This window comes from Scyliorhinus torazame, chromosome 3 (genome assembly GCF_047496885.1).
Source record: "Scyliorhinus torazame isolate Kashiwa2021f chromosome 3, sScyTor2.1, whole genome shotgun sequence".
Classification (NCBI taxonomy): Eukaryota; Metazoa; Chordata; class Chondrichthyes; order Carcharhiniformes; family Scyliorhinidae; genus Scyliorhinus; species Scyliorhinus torazame.
This window is the reverse complement of record NC_092709.1, coordinates 3,062,729-3,080,704: the sequence shown is the minus strand read 5'-3', so window position 1 is coordinate 3,080,704 and position 17,976 is coordinate 3,062,729. Positions and strand designations below refer to the sequence as shown.

The following is a 17,976-nucleotide window of genomic DNA, read 5'->3' as shown; positions in this document are numbered from 1 at the left end:
TGAGCCCCTACAATGCCGGAAGTGTCCCTAAAGAAACATTCCTAAGGGGCGGCTCCCCCGCCCGGCGCGCGCTGATTGGACGGGGAGCTGTCACCGAAAGGGAGGGAAAGAGTTTGAAAGCCCCAAGATGGCAGGAAGTACAGTGGATCTCAGTAAATTTAACATTGATGCTCCCCGCTGGGATCAGGCAACGTTTGTGGACAGGTTAAAGCACTTCTTCAACGTCACTGATCCACGGACAGTGGTCGTGTCGAATGCAAACCTTGATAAAGCAAAGCACCTGGTGGACAGCTGCAGAGCTGGCACAGTGCCCCCAGGAACAACAGAGGAGCAGTTACACGATGCAAAGAAACTGTACGACTCTGCATTTCACCCCGACAGTGGAGAAAGGATGAATTTAATTGGGCGAATGTCGTTTCAGGTCCCCGGTGGTATGGCTATCACTGGTTTCATGCTGCAGTTTTACAGAACCGTTCGCGCTGTGGTATTCTGGCAGTGGGTGAACCAGTCATTCAATGCCTTGGTCAACTACACCAATAGGAATGCAGCATCGCCAATAAGCGCAAAACAAATAGGAGTAGCATATTTCACTGCAACTAGCGCTGCTCTAGCAACAGCAGTTGGATTGAATCTATACACAAAGAAAGCTCCACCCTTATTGGCCCGCTGGGTTCCTTTTGTTGCCGTGGCCGCTGCAAACTGTGTGAACATTCCAATGATGCGACAACAGGAAATAATAAGTGGAATCATTGACAGGTGAAAATGAGAATGAACTGGGAAAATCCAGGACTGCTGCCATACAGGGTATCACACAAGGGGTGGTCTCTAGAGTTACCATGGCCGCTCCAGGAATGATTATTCTGCCCATCATGATGGAGCATCTGGAGAAATATCCATTGATGCAAAGGATTACGTTTCTCCATGCATCGATGCAAGTGATGCTGGTTGGATGCTTCTTGGTCTTCATGGTGCTTGCTGCGTGTTCCCTTTTTCCTCAGATGTGTTCTATGACAGTTTCTAAATTGGAACCAGAACTGGGAAACTCAATATCCACTAAGCACGGAGCCAAAGTGAACTCTGTCTACTTCAACAAGGGGCTGTAGGAGGTGATGTCCCAGGAAGTGCTGAGAACTCCTTTACGTTTCTAACCTATCTCAACAAAATCAAGGGTGCAGATCACAAAAAGGAAAAGCCCATGTTCACTATGGTGTCTGAAGCTCTTGTTGCCATTCCCCCCCCACCTGTTGATATCCCATCAAATTGAAGAATCACTTTTGGGCCATTCGCTCCAATGTGTTTACCATCGGTTAATGTTTTTTTAACACCAGGTTAAAGTCCAACAGGTTTGTTTCGATGTCACTAGCTTTCGGAGCGCTCCGAAAGCTAGTGACATTGAAACAAACCAGTTGGACTTTAACCTGGTGTTGTAAGACTTCTTACTGTGCTCACCCCAGTCCAACGCCGGCATCTCCACATCAATGTTTTTGAGGGAAAAAACGTCGCTTCACACACGCACAGAAAGCTGAGAAACCTCAAGACTGAATCGAACCAGATCATATATAGATAGCTGCACATTTCTTGGAAGTCAAGTTATGTCCACTGGCATTTTCCCAGTTGAAAATGAAAAGAGTGTGCGGGGCCGGTAAGCATTTTACACTGCTAAAAAAAAAAGAAACATTCAAAAAGGAATTGGGAAGATGGGGAAAGGAGAGTGTTGTTGACTGGTTTGGGAGCGTTGTGTTTGGGGGTTTCTAGCAAACAGGACATTGCATGGCCAGGAGTGATGGGCCATTTTCTCTCATCTTCTATCAAATCTAATTTCCCTGTATAGAACATAGAACAGTACAGCACAGAACAGGCCCTTCGGTCCTCAATGTTGTGCCGAGCATTGTCCGAAACCAAGATGAAGCTATCCCACTCCCTGTCATTCTGGCCTGCTCCATGTGCCTATCCAATAACCGCTTGAAAGTTCCTAAAGTGTCCGACTCCACTATCACAGCAGGCAGTCCATTCTACACCCTAACCACTCTCTGAGTAAAGAACCTACCTCGGACATCCCTCCTATATCCCCCACCCTGAACCTTATAGTTATGCCCCCTTGTAACAGTTACATCCACCCGAGGACATAGTCTCTGAATGTCCACTCTATCTATCCCCTCATTCTCTTATAAACTTCTATTAAGTCACCTCTCATCATCCTCTGCTCCAAAGACAAAAGCCCTAGCTCCCTCAACCTTTCCTCATAAGACCTATCCTGCAAACCAGGCAGCATCCTGGTAAATCTCCTTTGCACCCTTTCCAATGCTTCCACATCCTTCCTATAATGAGGTGACCAGAACTGCACACAATATTCCAAATGTGATCTCACCAGGGTCATGTATAGTTGCAGCATAACCCCGCGGCTCTTAAACTCAAGCCTCCTGTTAATAAACGCTAACACACTATAAGCCTTCTTCACGGCTCTATCCACTTGAGTGCCAACCTTCAGAGATCTGTGGACATGAACCCCAAGATCTCTCTGTTCCCCCACATTCCTCAGAACCCTGCCGTTGACCCTGTAATCCGCATTCAAATTTTTTCTACCAAAATGAATCACCTCGCACTTATCAGGGTTAAACTCCATCTGCCATTTTTCGGCACAGCTCTGCATCCTATCAATGTCTCTTTGCAGCCTACAACAGCCCTCCACCTCATCCACTACTCCACCAATCTTGGTGTCATCAGCAAATTTACTGACCCACCCTTCAGCCCCCTCCTCCAAGTCATTGATAAAAATCACAAATAGCAGAGGACCCAGCACTGATCCCTGTGGTACACCGCTGGTAACTGGTCTCCAGTCTGAAAATTTTCCATCCACTACCACCCTCTGTCTTCTATGTGATAGCCAGTTACTTATCCAATTGGCCAAATTTCCCTCTATCCCACACCTCCTTACTTTCTTCATAAGCCTACCATGGGGAACCTTGTCAAACGCCTTACTAAAATCCATGTATACGACATCAACTGCTCTACCTTCATCTACACACTTAGTTACCTCCTCAAAGAATTCAATCAAATTTGTGAGGCAAGACCTACCCTTCACGAATCCGTGTTGACTATCCCGGATTAAGCTACATCTTTCCAAATGGTCATAAATCCTATCCTTCAGGACCTTTTCCATTATCTTCTCGACCACCGAAGTAAGACTAACTGGCCTATAATTACCAGGGTCATTCCGATTCCCTTTCTTGAACAAAGGAACAACATTCGCCACTCTCCAGTCCTCTGGCACTATCCCCGTGGACAGCGAGGACCCAAAGATCAAAGTCAAAGGCTCTGCAATCTCATCCCTTGCCTCCCAAAGAATCCTTGGGTATATCCCATCTGGCCCAGGGGACTTGTCGACCCTCAGGTTTTTCAAAATTGCTAATACATCCTTCCTCAGAACATCTACTTCCTCCAGCCTACCCGCCTGAATCACACTCTCATCCTCAAAAACATGGCCCCTCTCCTTGGTGAACACTGAAGAAAAGTATTCATTCAACGTCTCTCCTATTTCTTCTGACTCCATGCACAAGTTCCCACTACTGTCCTTGACCGGCCCTACCCTCACCCTGGTCATTCTTTTATTTCTCACATAAGAGTAAAAAGCCTTGGGGTTTTCCTTGATCCGACCCGCCAAGGACTTCTCATGCCCCCTCCTAGCTCTCCTAAGCCCTTTTTTCAGCTCATTCCTTGCTACCTTGTAACCCTCAAGCGACCCAACTGAACCTTGTTTTCTCATCCTTACATACTCTTCCTTTTTCCTCTTAACAAGACATTCAACCTCTTTTGTGAACCATGGTTCCCTCACTCGGCCATTTCCTCCCTGCCTGCCAGGGACATGCCTATCAAGGACACGCAGTATTTGTTCCTTGTAATGTTGTATCTTGTGATGTTCCTCTTTCTCAAAAACTATCTAAACTGCTTTTAAAGGGATTTAAGATCTTGCTTCCACAATGACGGTGAAGATTGTCATGATAGTAATTATTGTGGTTATGGACCCCAGAATTCGATACAATATGGTACACACTGCACTACATGGGGTCAAAGGTCAGATAACACAAGGCTTCAGGTGCCTTGAAGTTGTGTGTTCATGTTATAAAAGTGTATTATTAATAAAGTTAGTTTATATCAATGGTGTCAGTTGTCCTGCATCATAAAAACAAGACATGATGTCAGAAGTGAACTAAACTAATAATATTGTTATTATTAGTTTAGTTCACTTCTGACATCATGTCTCGCTTTTATGATGCAGGACAACGCAAATGGAACAACGGACCGTCGGAACCACCGACAGTGCTCAGTTTCGAGGGCAATCTCGCCGGAAACTGGAAGATTCCAGCAGCGCTTCAGCCTGTCCCCACAGTGACAAGCATTGATAAATCCACCCGCGGGTACAGTCTTCCATCTTTATTCACGTAGCAGGGGAAGAAACCCCAAAGTTTATAACATATTCACAATGAAAGTGAAGAGAAACAAAATGACTTGAAAGAAATAATAGAAAAATTAAAAGCTTACTGTAGCCCTAAGAAAACATCATATAAAAGATACAATTTTTTTACATGCATACAAGGCTGTGACGACATTAGTCAGTAAGTAATGCAGCTGAAAAATCAAAGAACAAAGAAATGTACAGCACAGGAACAGTCCCTTCGGCCCTCCAAGTCTGCGCTGACCATGCTGCCCGTCTAAACTAAAATCTTCTACACTTCCAGGGTCCGTATCCCTCTATTCATGTATTTGTCAAGATGCCCCTTAAACGTTGCTATCGTCCCTGCTTCCACCACCTCCTCCGGCAGTGAGCTCCAGGCACCCAAAAAAACTTGCCTTGTACATCTCCTCTAAACCTTGCCCTTCGCACCTTAAACCTATGCCCCCTAGTAATTGACCACTCTACCCTGGGAAAAAGTCTCTGACTATGCACCCTGTCTATGCCCCTCATAATCGAGATAAGTCGTGTGAATTTGGAGACCTTGAAGCACAGTAGCACAGTGGTTAGCAATGTTGCTTCACAGCACCAGGGTCCCAGGTTCGATTACCGACTTGGGTCACTGTCTGTGCGGAGTCTGCACGTTCTCCCCGTGTCTGCGTGGGTTTCCTCCGGGTGCTCCGGTTTCCTCCCACAAGTCCCGAAAGACTTAGGCGAATTGGACATTGTGAATTCTCCCTCTGTGTATTCGGACAGGCACTGGAGTGTGGCGACGAGGGGATTTTCACAGTAACTTAATTGCAGCGTTAATGTAAGCCTACTTGTGACAATAAAGATTATTATTATCACTCATCCAAGATAGAACAGCTTTTGAGAGAAGTGGATCTCACACAGGAGATCTGCAGAGTGGCAGAGACAACTAAATGCCAGATTAAAGAGATGATGGAAGATGAGAAGCTACTCATAGTCAAACAGATAGATACAGTTAAACAGAAACAGCACTGAGGAAAAACAAATAGACAGCCTGAAGGTAAAAAGAACAAAACTGCTATTAAGACATTTAAATACAGTCGATACGGAACAGAGCACTTACCTCGTAGTTGTCCAGTCTACGGAAACCAGTGGACGACCTGTGATCAACAAAATCACTTCAAAGAACAATACAGCACAGGAACAGGCCCTTCGGCCCTCCAAGCCTGTACCGGTCATGATACCAATCTTTGCCAAAACCCTCAGCATTTCCTTCTGCCGTATCCCTCTATACCCATCCTATCCATGTGTTTGTCGAGATGCCTTAAGATATGTCGATTGAAGAAACTGCTCACGATTATAGATGGAGCAGACATTGAAACTGATCTGCACATAGTGGTACAGTAACAGAAAATTGTAAAGATGATGAATGGAAGGTTGGTTTAAAAATTTCCAACATGGTGGTGAATTTCAAGCTTAACTCAGGTGCATAAGCAAATGTCATTCCCATAAGCCTGTATCATAAGACAAGTAAAGAAAAATTGTAAGACAAGTAAGGAAAAAGTGAAGCTGTACTTACACAGGTGATGGACTTTTTGGAGAAGGTCAATGCACACTTTCAGTGAATTACAAAAAAGTGTCAAGAACCTCCATTTAAAGTGGTGAAAATGATGCAACACCGATTGTTGGAATCAATGCTTGTGAAAATCTGAAGCTAATCAAGAGAATAATAGATGACATCCTGAGTGAGTGCAAAGATGTGTTTCTAAAGGGAGAACACACCATTGAGATTAACAAAGCTGCGACCCCCCCCCTAAAATAAATCTGCCCAGGAAGTATCAGAAATACTGAGACCGACCGGGAGTGGAGTTGGACAGAATGGAGAAATCTCACATCATCAAGAAAATTAAAGAACCGACAATGTGAGTTAATCCAACTGTAATTGTACAAAAATCGAATGGGAATCTGCATGTCTGTCTGGATCCCAGAGACTTCAACCAGGCAGTACAAAGAGAGTATTATCAGTTTCCCATAGTAAGCTAGCTGATGCTATCTACTATTCAGTATTGGAAGTGAGTTCAGGCCTTTGGCAGGTCAAGTTGGATGCTCCGATCTCTGTAACTTCAACACATCGTATGGGCTACGGTGTTTACCCTTACGTTTTGGTATTAATCAGCTCCTAAGGTGTTCCACAGAGGTGAAGCAGCTGGTTGAAGGGTTAGAGGGCATGGAAACCCATATCAATTATGTGCTGGTTTGGGGGGGGCGGGGGGCACGTGAGAAGAACACAGCCACAGACGGAGGCAGGTGCTGGCAGGAGATAGAGAAAGGAGTTGAAGGAAAAGTGCAAAATATGTCTTCACAAAATTAAATATTTGGAACGTGTGCTAACAAGCGAGGGGCTGAAATCAGACCAGAGTAAAACTGAAGCAGTAGTGGATATGCCACCCCCAGAATGTAGGAAAGAGTTAGAGGGGTTTGGGGGCATGGCGATCTGTCTTAGGAAATACATTCCACACATGTCAAACCTGACAAAACCTCTCCGACATCTCGACACAATTATGTGGAATAGTACTGGGGACAAAGTCACCACGAAGCTTTGACCAGTCTAACACTTACCCTGACACCAGTATTAAAGTATTACGATGTCAGTCAACCAGTCAAGATATCAATGGGGACTTCAGAAACTAGCCGAGGAGCTGTCCTCGTGGAAAATGAGATACCAGTGACATGCTCCTCAAAGACAATGACTGAAATACAGCAGCGTTATGCCCAAATAAAGAAAGAAATGGTAGCAATTGTAATTGGCCGAGAACACTTCCACAAGTTTGTCTACGGCAAAGACGTGAAGGTAGAGTCTGATCATAAGCTTCTGAAAACTATACTTACAAAACTTCTGAACTGTGCACCAAGTATCTAAATATTACTTGTGTGTCTGCAGAAGTACCGGGTCAGAATACTTCCTGTTGATTCCTTTATTCCCTCTTTGTTTTTGCTGTTACTATTTTGGTCCATGGATTCTGAATGGACATAAGTTGAGCAGGGGAAGAAAGTAATTCAAACGTTACAACATAGCACACTCTGCTAGCTTTGGACAGCAGAACTCACTCATCGGTACCCGAGAGATTGGTGGGACTCGGTTCAATTGGTTGGCTGGTGACCAAGCCAATGAATTGGATAAAGGCCGTGTCCTGTCTGCTAACAGGCAGTGATTGGGTCCTGCCGGAGTGGGATGATTTTCAGAAAGCCAGGGGGAAGTCAGTTGGAAACCTGGACACCCAGAGAAAAGGATCTGCTCTCTCCTCCTCTTGTCTTCTCCAGAAAAGCTGCTGCATTTCTGGAACTGCAGAGACCTGAATGAATCTGCAGTGAGAAACATTACAGACTGCAAACAGAAATCTTGAACTGAAAGCCTTGAAGGAATGTGTGCTCGAAACAACCATCTGAAACAAAGACTCTTATCTTTCTACCTTACTTAATATTTTACACCCCTCTTCTTCACTGTGTTTGTCTATCTTGTACATGCATGTAGAGGGTAGGGTGAGTTTAAGTGTGGGGGGGGGGGTAGGAATTAGATAATAGTTAACCTGCTGTATTTGCTGCATATTTAATTATAGTTATAGTTTAATTATAGTTATTTATCAATAAATTTAATTGAATTTAAATTTATAAACCTGGTGACTGTAGTTATTGGGCAGCTGAGAGCCAAAGATTTTGGGTGTTTCTCTGAGAAACATTTCTTAATTTCAATTGTGTTGTGACTCCGGGTCAAGTGGGGCTGGAATTGACCGTGGACAAGCCCAGGGGGTCGTAACAATACAAACTGGGCAAAAAAATGTACATCGCAGATACTCTGGTCACATGCATATACATACCCATCATAGAAAAAGAAGACTGATTACCTATTACCCATTTATCAAAAGAACAGAGCCATGCTATTGATATGCAACTAACCTCTCATTGATGGACAAACTGGCCTTCAGACTTTGTAATGGGCTAATAGCTGGTCAGACAGGATGATCCCGAAGAACAATGGGTCTGAGGCATCCCGTGTATTCCCAATAACGAGTTTAAGTCTGCCTGGGACAATGTAACTCGGACAGGTGTGGGTGTATCCCTCTTTATGGGGTACATGTGAGCACAGTGGCTAGCACTGTTGCTTCACAGCACCAGGGACCCGGGTTCGATTACCAGGGGCTGGTTTCGCACAGGGCTAAAGAGTTGAAATGAAATGAAATGAAATGAAAAGAAAATCACTTATTGTCACAAGTAGGCTTCAAATGAAGTTACTGTGAAAAGCCCCTAGTCGCCACATTCCGGCGTCTGTTCGGGGAGGCTGGTACAGGAATTGAACCCACGCTGCTGGCCTGCCTTGGTCTGCTTTCAAAGCCAGCGATGTAGCCCTGTGCTAAACAGCCCCTTCGTCCGTCAATGAGAGGTTAGTTGCATATCAATAGCATGGCTCTGTTCTTTTGATAAATGGGTAATAGATAATCAGTCTTCTTTTTCTATGATGGGTATGTATATGCATGTGACCAGAGTATCTGTGATGTACATTTTTTTGCCCGGTTTGTATTGTTACAACCCCCTGGGCTTGTCCACGGTCAATTCCAGCCCCACTTGACCCGGAGTTGGCTTTTAAAGCAGACTAAGGCAGGCCAGCAGCAAGGTTCAATTCACGTACCGGCCTCCCCGGTCAGGCCCCGGAATGTGGCGACTAGGGGCTTTTCACAGTAACTTATTTTGAAGCCTACTTGTGACAATAAGCGATTTTCATTTTCATTGCTGGCTTGGGTCACTGTCTGTGTGTAGTCTGCACGTTTTCCCGTGTCTGCGTGGGTTTCCTCCGGGTGCTCCGGTTTCCTCCCACAGTCATGAAAGATGAATTTAGGGAGCTAGGAGTTAAACTAAAAAGTAGGACCTCAAAGGTAGTAATCTCAGGATTGCTACCAGTGCCACGAGCTAGTCAGAATAGGAATGTCAGGATAGAGAGGATGAATACGTGGCTCGAGAGATGGTGCAAGAGGGAGGGATTCAAATTCCTGGGACATTGGAACCGGTTCTGGGGAGGTAGGACCAGTACAAACCGGACGGTCTGCACCTGGGCAGGACTGGAACCGATGTCCTAGGCGGGGTGTTTGCTAGAGCTGTTGGGGAGAGTTTAAACTAATGTGGCAGGGGGATGGGAACCAATGCAGGAAGTTGGAAGGTAGTAAAACAGGGACAGAAATAAAAGGCAGTAAGGGGGAAAGTGTAAGGCAGAGGAGCCGTAGTCACTAATCAGAAAGGGCGACAGTACAAGGTACAGTGACTGAGGGGAGCTCAGTGAATAGGACCAGGAATACTAAAAGAAATAAAACGGGAAGTGAAAACATTAATGGTAAGTGAATCGGCAGGTTGTTACAGGAAGATATGGGTTCGACGACAAGGAAAATTAGGAGAAAGGTTAAGAGGAAATATAACTTAAGAGAGGTTACTGATCGAGATGTTAAGATTAAGAACAGAGGTAAAAAAGCCAACATAAGTGTACTTTACCTAAATGCTCGTAGTATTCGGAATAAGGTAAATGAGTTGATGGCGCAAATCATCGTGAATGACTATGATTTAGTGGCCATTACTGAAACATGGTTAAAGGATGGTCACGACTGGGAGTTAAATATCCGAGGGTATCAAACTTTTCGGAAGGACAGAGTGGATGGTAAGGGAGGTGGTGTAGCTCTGTTATTTAAGGATGACATCCGGGCAACGGTAAGGGATGACATCGGTGCTATGGAGGATGAGGTTGAATCCATTTGGGTGGAAATCAGGAATAGTAAGGCGAAAAAGTCACTGATAGGAGTAATCTATAGGCCACCAAATAGTAACATTATGGTGGGGCAGGCAATAAACAAAGAAATAACAGATGCATGTAGAAATGGTACAGCAGTTATCATGGGGGATTTTAATCTACATGTTGATTGGTTTAACCAGGTCGGTCAAGGCAGCCTTGAGGAGGAGTTTATAGAATGTATCCACGATAGTTTCCGACAACAGTATGTAATGGAACCTACGAGGGAACAAGCGGTCCTAGATCTGGTCCTGTGTAATGAGACAGGATTGATTCAGGATCTCATAGTTAGGGATCCTCTCAGAAGGAGCGATCACAATATGGTGGAATTTAAAATACAGATGGAGGGTGAGAAGGTAAAATCAAGCACTAGTGTTTTGTGCTTAAACAAAGGAGATTACAATGGGATGAGAGAAGAACTAGCTAAGGTAGACTGGGAGCAAAGACTTTATAGTGAAACAGTTGAGGAACAGTGGAGAACCTTCCAAGTGATTTTTCACAGTGCTCAGCAAAGGTTTATACCAACAAAAGGGAAGGATGGTAAAAAGAGGGAAAATCGACCGTGGATATCTAAGGAAATAAGGGAGAGTATCAAATTGAAGGAAAAAACATACAAAGTAGCAAATATCAGTGGGAGACTAGAGGACTGGGAAATCTTTAGGGGGCAACAGAAAGCTACTAAAAAAGCTATAAAGAAGAGTAAGATAGATTATGAGAGTAAGTTGCTCAGAATATAAAAACAGATAGTAAAAGTTTCTACAAATACATAAAACAAAAAAGAGTGACTAAGGTAAATATTGGTCCTTTAGAGGATGAGAAGGGAGATTTAATAATGGGAGATGAGGAAATGGCTGAGGAACTGAACAGGTTTTTTGGGTCAGTCTTCACAGTGGAAGACACAAATAACATGCCAGTGACTGATGGAAATGAGGCTATGACAGGTGAGGACCTTGAGAGGATTGATATCACCAAGGAGGTAGTGATGGGCAAGCTAATGGGGCTAAAGGTAGACAAGTCTCCTGGCCCTGATGGAATGCATCCCAGAGTGCTAAAAGAGATGGCTAGGGAAATTGCAAATGCACTAGTGATAATTTACCAAAATTCACTAGACTCTGGGGTGGTCCCGGCGGATTGGAAATTAGCAAACGTGACACCACTGTTTAAAAAAGGAGGTAGGCAGAAAGTGGGTAATTATAGGCCAGTGAGCTTAACTTCGGTAGTAGGGAAGATGCTGGAATCTATCATCAAGGAAGAAATAGCGAGGCATCTGGATGGAAATTGTCCCATTGGACAGACGCAGCATGGGTTCATAAAGGGCAGGTCGTGCCTAACTAATTTAGTGGAATTTTTTGAGAACATTAACAGTGCGGTAGATAACGGGGAGCCAATCGATGTGGTATATCTGGATTTCCAGAAAGCCTTTGACAAGGTGCCACACAAAAGGTTGTTGCATAAGACAAAGATGCATGGCATTAAGGGTAAAGTAGTAGCATTGATAGAGGATTGGTTAATTAATAGAAAGCAAAGAGTGGGGATTAATGGGTGTTTCTCTGGTTGGCAATCAGTAGCTAGTGGCGTCCCTCAGGGATCAGTGTTGGGCCCACAACTGTTCACAATTTACATAGATGATTTGGAGTTGGGGACCAAGGGCAATGTGTCCAAGTTTGCAGACGACACTAAGATAAGTGGTAAAGCAAAAAGTGCAGAGGATACTGGAAGTCTGCAGAGGGATTTGGATAGGCTAAGTGAATGGGCTAGGGTCTGGCAGATGGAATACAATGTTGACAAATGTGAGGTTATCCATTTTGGTAGGAATAACAGCAAAAGGAATTATTATTTAAATGATAAAATATTAAAACATGCTGCTGTGCAGAGAGACCTGGGTGTGCTAGTGCATGAGTCGCAGAAAGTTGGTTTTCAGGTGCAACAGGTGATTAAGAAGGCAAATGGAATTTTGTCCTTCATTGCTAGAGGGATGGAGTTTAAGGCTAGGGAGGTTCTGCTGCAGTTGTATAAGGTGTTAGTGAGGCCACACCTGGAGTATTGTGTTCAGTTTTGGTCTCCTTACTTGAGAAAGGACGTACTGGCACTGGAGGGTATGCAGAGGAGATTCACTAGGTTAATCCCAGAGCTGAAGGGGTTGGATTACGAGGAGAGGTTGAGTAGACTGGGACTGTGCTCGTTGGAATTTAGAAGGATGAGGGGGGATCTTATAGAAACATATAAGATTATGAAGGGAATAGATAGGATAGATGCGGGCAGGTTGTTTCCACTGGCGGGTAAAAGCAGAACTAGGGGGCATAGCCTCAAAATAAGGGGAAGGAGATTTAGGACTGAGTTTAGGAGGAACTTCTTCACCCAAAGGGTTGTGAATCTATGGAATTCCTTGCCCAGTGAAGCAGTAGAGGCTCCTTCATTAAATGTTTTTAAGATAAAGATAGATAGTTTTTTGAAGAATAAAGGGATTAAGGGTTATGGTGTTCGGGCCGGAAAGTGGAGCTGAGTCCCCAAAAGATCAGCCATGATCTCATTGAATGGTGGAGCAGGCGCGAGGGGCCAGATGGCCTACTCCTGCTCCTAGTTCTTATGTTCTTAAGTACTTGTTAGGTGAACTGAACATTCTGAATTCTCCCTCCGTGTACCCGGACAGGCGCCGGAATGTGGTGGCTAGGGGATTTTCACAGTAACTTCATTGCAGTGTTAATGTTAGCCTACTTGTGACAATAAAGATTATTATTACTATTATGACTGTGCTTGCAAGTTATTTTTCCCCTCAAATAATTAAACCCCAAATTGCCTGCTGCATTGAGGTCAAGTTCATCATATCTCCCTCACATGGCAGTGCTGCTGATAAAGGACAGAAAGAGCATTATTGTAATACCATCATTTGCAATCAATTTTTGCTCACCAATTGTAGACATGAAGTGCTCATCCCAGACAACAGTCCACAATTCTCAAGCACTAAGGTTTGCACATTTCGATGGGGTTGAGAGTTTTGCCAGACTACGTCATGTCCCAAATATCCACAATCCGACCGAATGGTGGAATGGTCTGCACAGACCTTAAAACACTCACTGAAGGCAAAGGCTGACGGAAGGGACCTTTGTCTGGCCCTGCTGGATTTTAGGAATACTCCATTAGAGGGCAGTGGATCATCTCCAGGACAGCTCCTGATGGGGAGAAGACAAAGAACAAAGCTTCCAACGTCGCCCCAATTGCTATTTCCACAGTCAGTGAGCTACAACGTGTAGGACCTGCTCAAACTGAAACAGCAGAAGCAGAAACAGCCTGACCTCTGTCTGAACTGAACATGGGAGAGACAGTGAGGATTCAGCAGGAAGGGATAATGAATCCTGTTTTTGTCACAGGAATCACAGGAGAATCAAGGGCTTACATTGCGCAGATTCCAAACGGAGAACGGTACAGAAGGGACCCGAAATTCCTAGGGAAAACAAATGAAGCGTTACCCTGCTCTGAACTAGAAAGTGAAGCTGGTGATCAAGAACCAGGATTCAGCAGTGAAGTGACAGGTACCAGACAAAGCCCGAGACCAAACCAGAGATACAGAGAAGAGTAAAAGACAAAGCTGACCGATCAAAACAGAGTGCAAAAGAATAGAAACTTTGTCTATTCAATTAGGCTATACTCACAGCCTACATTGTTCCAACAGAAACTAGTCTGAAGGTGTTTTTTGTTTAAAAATAATAGAAATGTCACAATAGGTGAGTGTGATTGTGGTTATTAGATACAATACAGTCTGTACTATCCATGGGGTCACCATGTGAAGACAATTTCTCAGCTTTTTAAATTCTTTCTGATTATTTACATTTGTACGCTCATGGCAATCTGACTGGTTGTAATTTTGCGGCCTTACCCACAGCCAGATGTGGTGAACCCGGCGAAGGTTGTTAGACGTTTTAGTTCCTGTGATATGAAGAGTCTAAAGTTCTGTTCCTTTTTCACAAACACACATTTATTTCATTCCAACAGCCTTTGCACAAAACTCGAACTATACATCACCTGATAGAGGCCACCTGAAGCCCCTTTACATATCAGTGTCAATTAATGGATACTTAACACAAATGAGACAATTAATTGCAATGTCTCTTAACCCATTACTTAACAGTCTCCCCTTCCTTGGAGAAAAAAAAATAATTAGGTGAAAACAAGATTTCAAGAAACTCAAAAACACACACATGATTTTCCCCCCTTTTTTTTTGGACGAGAAAGAAAAAAAAAGTCACAGAAACAAGCGCCCTTCATTAACAATATCCAAAAGTTTCTGTGAACTCGCCCCTCTTTTCGTAAAACAGTCTGACAGTTGATAACTCCTGTCGACCCATTTAATTTTTGTTATTTCCCCTCTGTCCGACATCTGCTTCAAACTTGCAATGTCTATCCGTAACCTCTTTTCATTGACAATTTTTGTAGAGTGCACATTTTCCCACAGAATATATTGTCAATGTGACAGTCAATAGGTATATTACCCAAATCCCCTAATCCCAAAATTTCTGTCAATATCATACTTATATAAAAGGCAATATCCACCGCCTCTACAAGCTTAACGTCTCTGCAGCCAAAGTGCTTTTTACTACTCTCCTTATTTTCTTTGTTTCCCACACAAGCGGGCAATATTTACCATTGTTCCCCAAAAGGAAAATTATAAAACCTCCTGCGCTTGAAACCCCATCACATAAATTTGCGTAGGACGCATCACTATAAACTATGAGTTTCAAGTGCCTACGGTCACCTAAAACCGGGAACTTCAAAACACACTCCTGCATTTTTAGTTTAGCCAACGCTTTATTTGCTCTTATTATGTCTTCCACTTTGGGATCATTCATTTTTGTACTCAACTCTAAGACATCAAAACTCACGTCCGGTCTAGTCTGTCTACCTAACCAATTCAGTTGCCCAATTAAACTTCGCAGTTGCTCTTTTCCCATCTTTGAAACCATTACGTCTTTTTGTGAAACCCAGCCACGGCTAATTGCTATTGGGCTGATGCTTTCCAAATATGATTGCTGACGTAAAGTTGCCCCTAACTTAGTCTGTCCAATTTCCAGTCCAATATATTTAAATGCACCGGAAGCCTGACTTCCAACCCTAAATTCTTTCCTCAAACCAGAAATTACAATAGCTTCAAAATCACTAGTCCCACCCCACAAAAAATCATCGACATGCATCATAAAAATACCAGAACAACTTCCTTTATAGTGCCAGTAAAACATTGCAGGATCTGCTTTAAACTGGCAACAGCCTAACTTTAACAAAACTGACTACCAAAAGATACCAGACTCTAGATGCATCATTTAATCCTTTTTCACATTTGTTCAACTTCCAGAGTACCCCTTCTGTGTTAGCTGCTTCTTTAGGACGGAGAAAAATGTCTCTCTGGAGCTGATGCCCCTGCAAAAAGGCAGCTTTTATATCTATAGATTTGCATTCCCATGCCTTTGTGGCTAATAGAGCCAAGAAGATCTTTAAAATAACCTTTCCTGCTGTAGGTGAATCTACCCTTAAATCCTGATCTTCTAAGTTTTCTTCAAATCCCCTTGCCACAAGCCTCGCCTTTGCCTTAGAAGTTCCATCCAGAAGAACCTTTTCCGTGCAAATCCATCTGTGGGATAGAGCTCTTTGTCCCCTATCCGGCACTTCTGTGTATACCCCAAGTGCATTCCAACTATGCAATTCTTGCTGTTTAGCTTCTTTGATAACTTTTTCATCTAATTTATTTGAAGCCACCAAAATCTCACGTGCATGTGGGCTTCTACTCCTATTAGTATTCGTAGTCTTACTCATGTTCCGAGACCTTGATAATCATAGAATTTATCATAGAATTTACAGTGCAGAAGGAGGCCATTCGGCCCGTCGAGTCTGCACCGGCTCTTGGAAAGAGCACCCTACCCAAGGTCAACACCTCCACCCTATCCCCATAACCCAGCAACCCCACCCAACACTAAGGGCAATTTTGGACACTAAGGGCAATTCATCATGGCCAATCCACCTAACCTGCACATCTTTGGACTGTGGGAGGAAAGCGGAGCACCCGGAGGAAACCCACGCACACACGGGGAGGATGTGCAGACTCCGCACAGACAGTGACCCAAGCCGGAATCGAACCTGGGACCCTGGAGCTGTGAAGCAATTGTGCTATCCACAATGCTACCGTGCTGGTATCTCGTTCTGTACTGCTACTGCTTGATCTTTCCCTTCTGCTCGTGGGATGTCCTTTCAATAGTTCTTGACCTCTTCCTGTGAACCTGTTCATTATCCGATGTACTATCTGAACTGGCACTGCGTTTCTGTGCCCTCCATTTTTGAACTTTGTTTTCCCAATCCATTGTCTTGACTCCTTCTCCTGAATGCTGTACTTCAACCAATGTTTATACTTTCCAGTGGCCTTCCCTGCTCTACTAATAACAGTTGCATCCTTCCATTGACTAGACCCTTCAGGCAAGTATGTCACTTTTGTACCAACTTTTGGCAGTTGCCCTTTCGGAAAAATGGCCTGTTCTAATTCATCAGAAGTGTTGTGTTCCTCCACAGAAACCCTGTCTATATCAGTTAATTGGTCCTCATAGTTCTGTAACACATGCATACCAGATGACTCTGGTTCCTCGTCATGTCTGTCTGCTCTGTCTAAATTTGAAAATTTGTAATCTGTACCTATTATCCGTGATGAATGTACCCTAACAGTTTGATTACCATGTTGTAAAATAATTGTTTTGCCATCTATGCCTATGATCTTCCCTGGGCCTTTCCATTCATTAGAATTGTCCAACGTATAGTATACCATGCCTCCTTGCTGAAAAACGGCATCTGATGGCCGTACGTTATGTCTTAAAGCTCTGTGAATTCTTTCAGAGACTTCTGCTTCCAAAAAAGCCTTTCTATTGCTATGTAATGCATTTAAATGTTCAGCAAAACCAGAGCTAATTGTAGTCTCCTCCCAAGCTGGAGGCTGGTCATCCAAAATGGACGGAATTTTAGGATTTCTACCAAACACTAATTGATAAGGACTATAGCCCCCAACTATCTGCAATGGATTCTTTGCATGTACTTCCCATGCTGAATTTAGCCTGCAATTTGGTCGATCTGCCAAACTTTTCTGAAGCATGTCATCGATAACAGCATGATTTCTTTCACATACACCATTACTAAATGGGCTTTCTGTAGCCGTATTCATAACTCTGATATTCATGTTTTCACACATATCCCTAAACTCATCATTAGCAAATTCTCCCCATTGTCCGTAAGGAATTTTGCCGGTGGACCCATTCCTGTCCCTATCTATTTTTCCACGATTTGATCCAGAATTACTCTCTTTTCTTTACTTCGTACAATCGTTGATTGACTAAATCTGGTTGCTAAATCTACAAAATGCAAAATAAATATATTATTTGCTTTATCCCAGATCTTAAGGTCCATGGCCACAATGTCGTTAAAATCCCTGGCCAAAGGTAGAGTTACTATCGGTCGTGCTGGTGTCCTTCTGTACTTCCTACAAACTTCACAGTGGTCACTAACCTGTTCTATCAGTTTAGTACAGTCGTCATCCCTTACCCCTGCATCCTTTAATACATTTTTCAGCCTCCGAGGAGACGGATGTGCAAATTGCCTATGCAGTTTTAATACCACAAGCTTTTTATCAGCTAATGTCCCATTTTCAACTGCCATTAACACATCCTTAACCACTCTACTTGAAATATTATTTGTCAATAATGGA

General features: G+C 43.5%; 1 protein-coding gene and 1 pseudogene across 7 annotated transcripts in view; one reads left to right on the top strand and one right to left on the bottom strand.

Moving 5' to 3' along the window:
- Nucleotides 1-17,976, bottom strand: part of LOC140408248 (sodium/hydrogen exchanger 9B2-like) — a 261,503-nt gene that overhangs the window by 200,160 nt on the left and 43,367 nt on the right. The window lies entirely within an intron of this gene.
- LOC140409464 (sideroflexin-2 pseudogene) lies at nt 73-1,236 on the top strand (annotated as a pseudogene).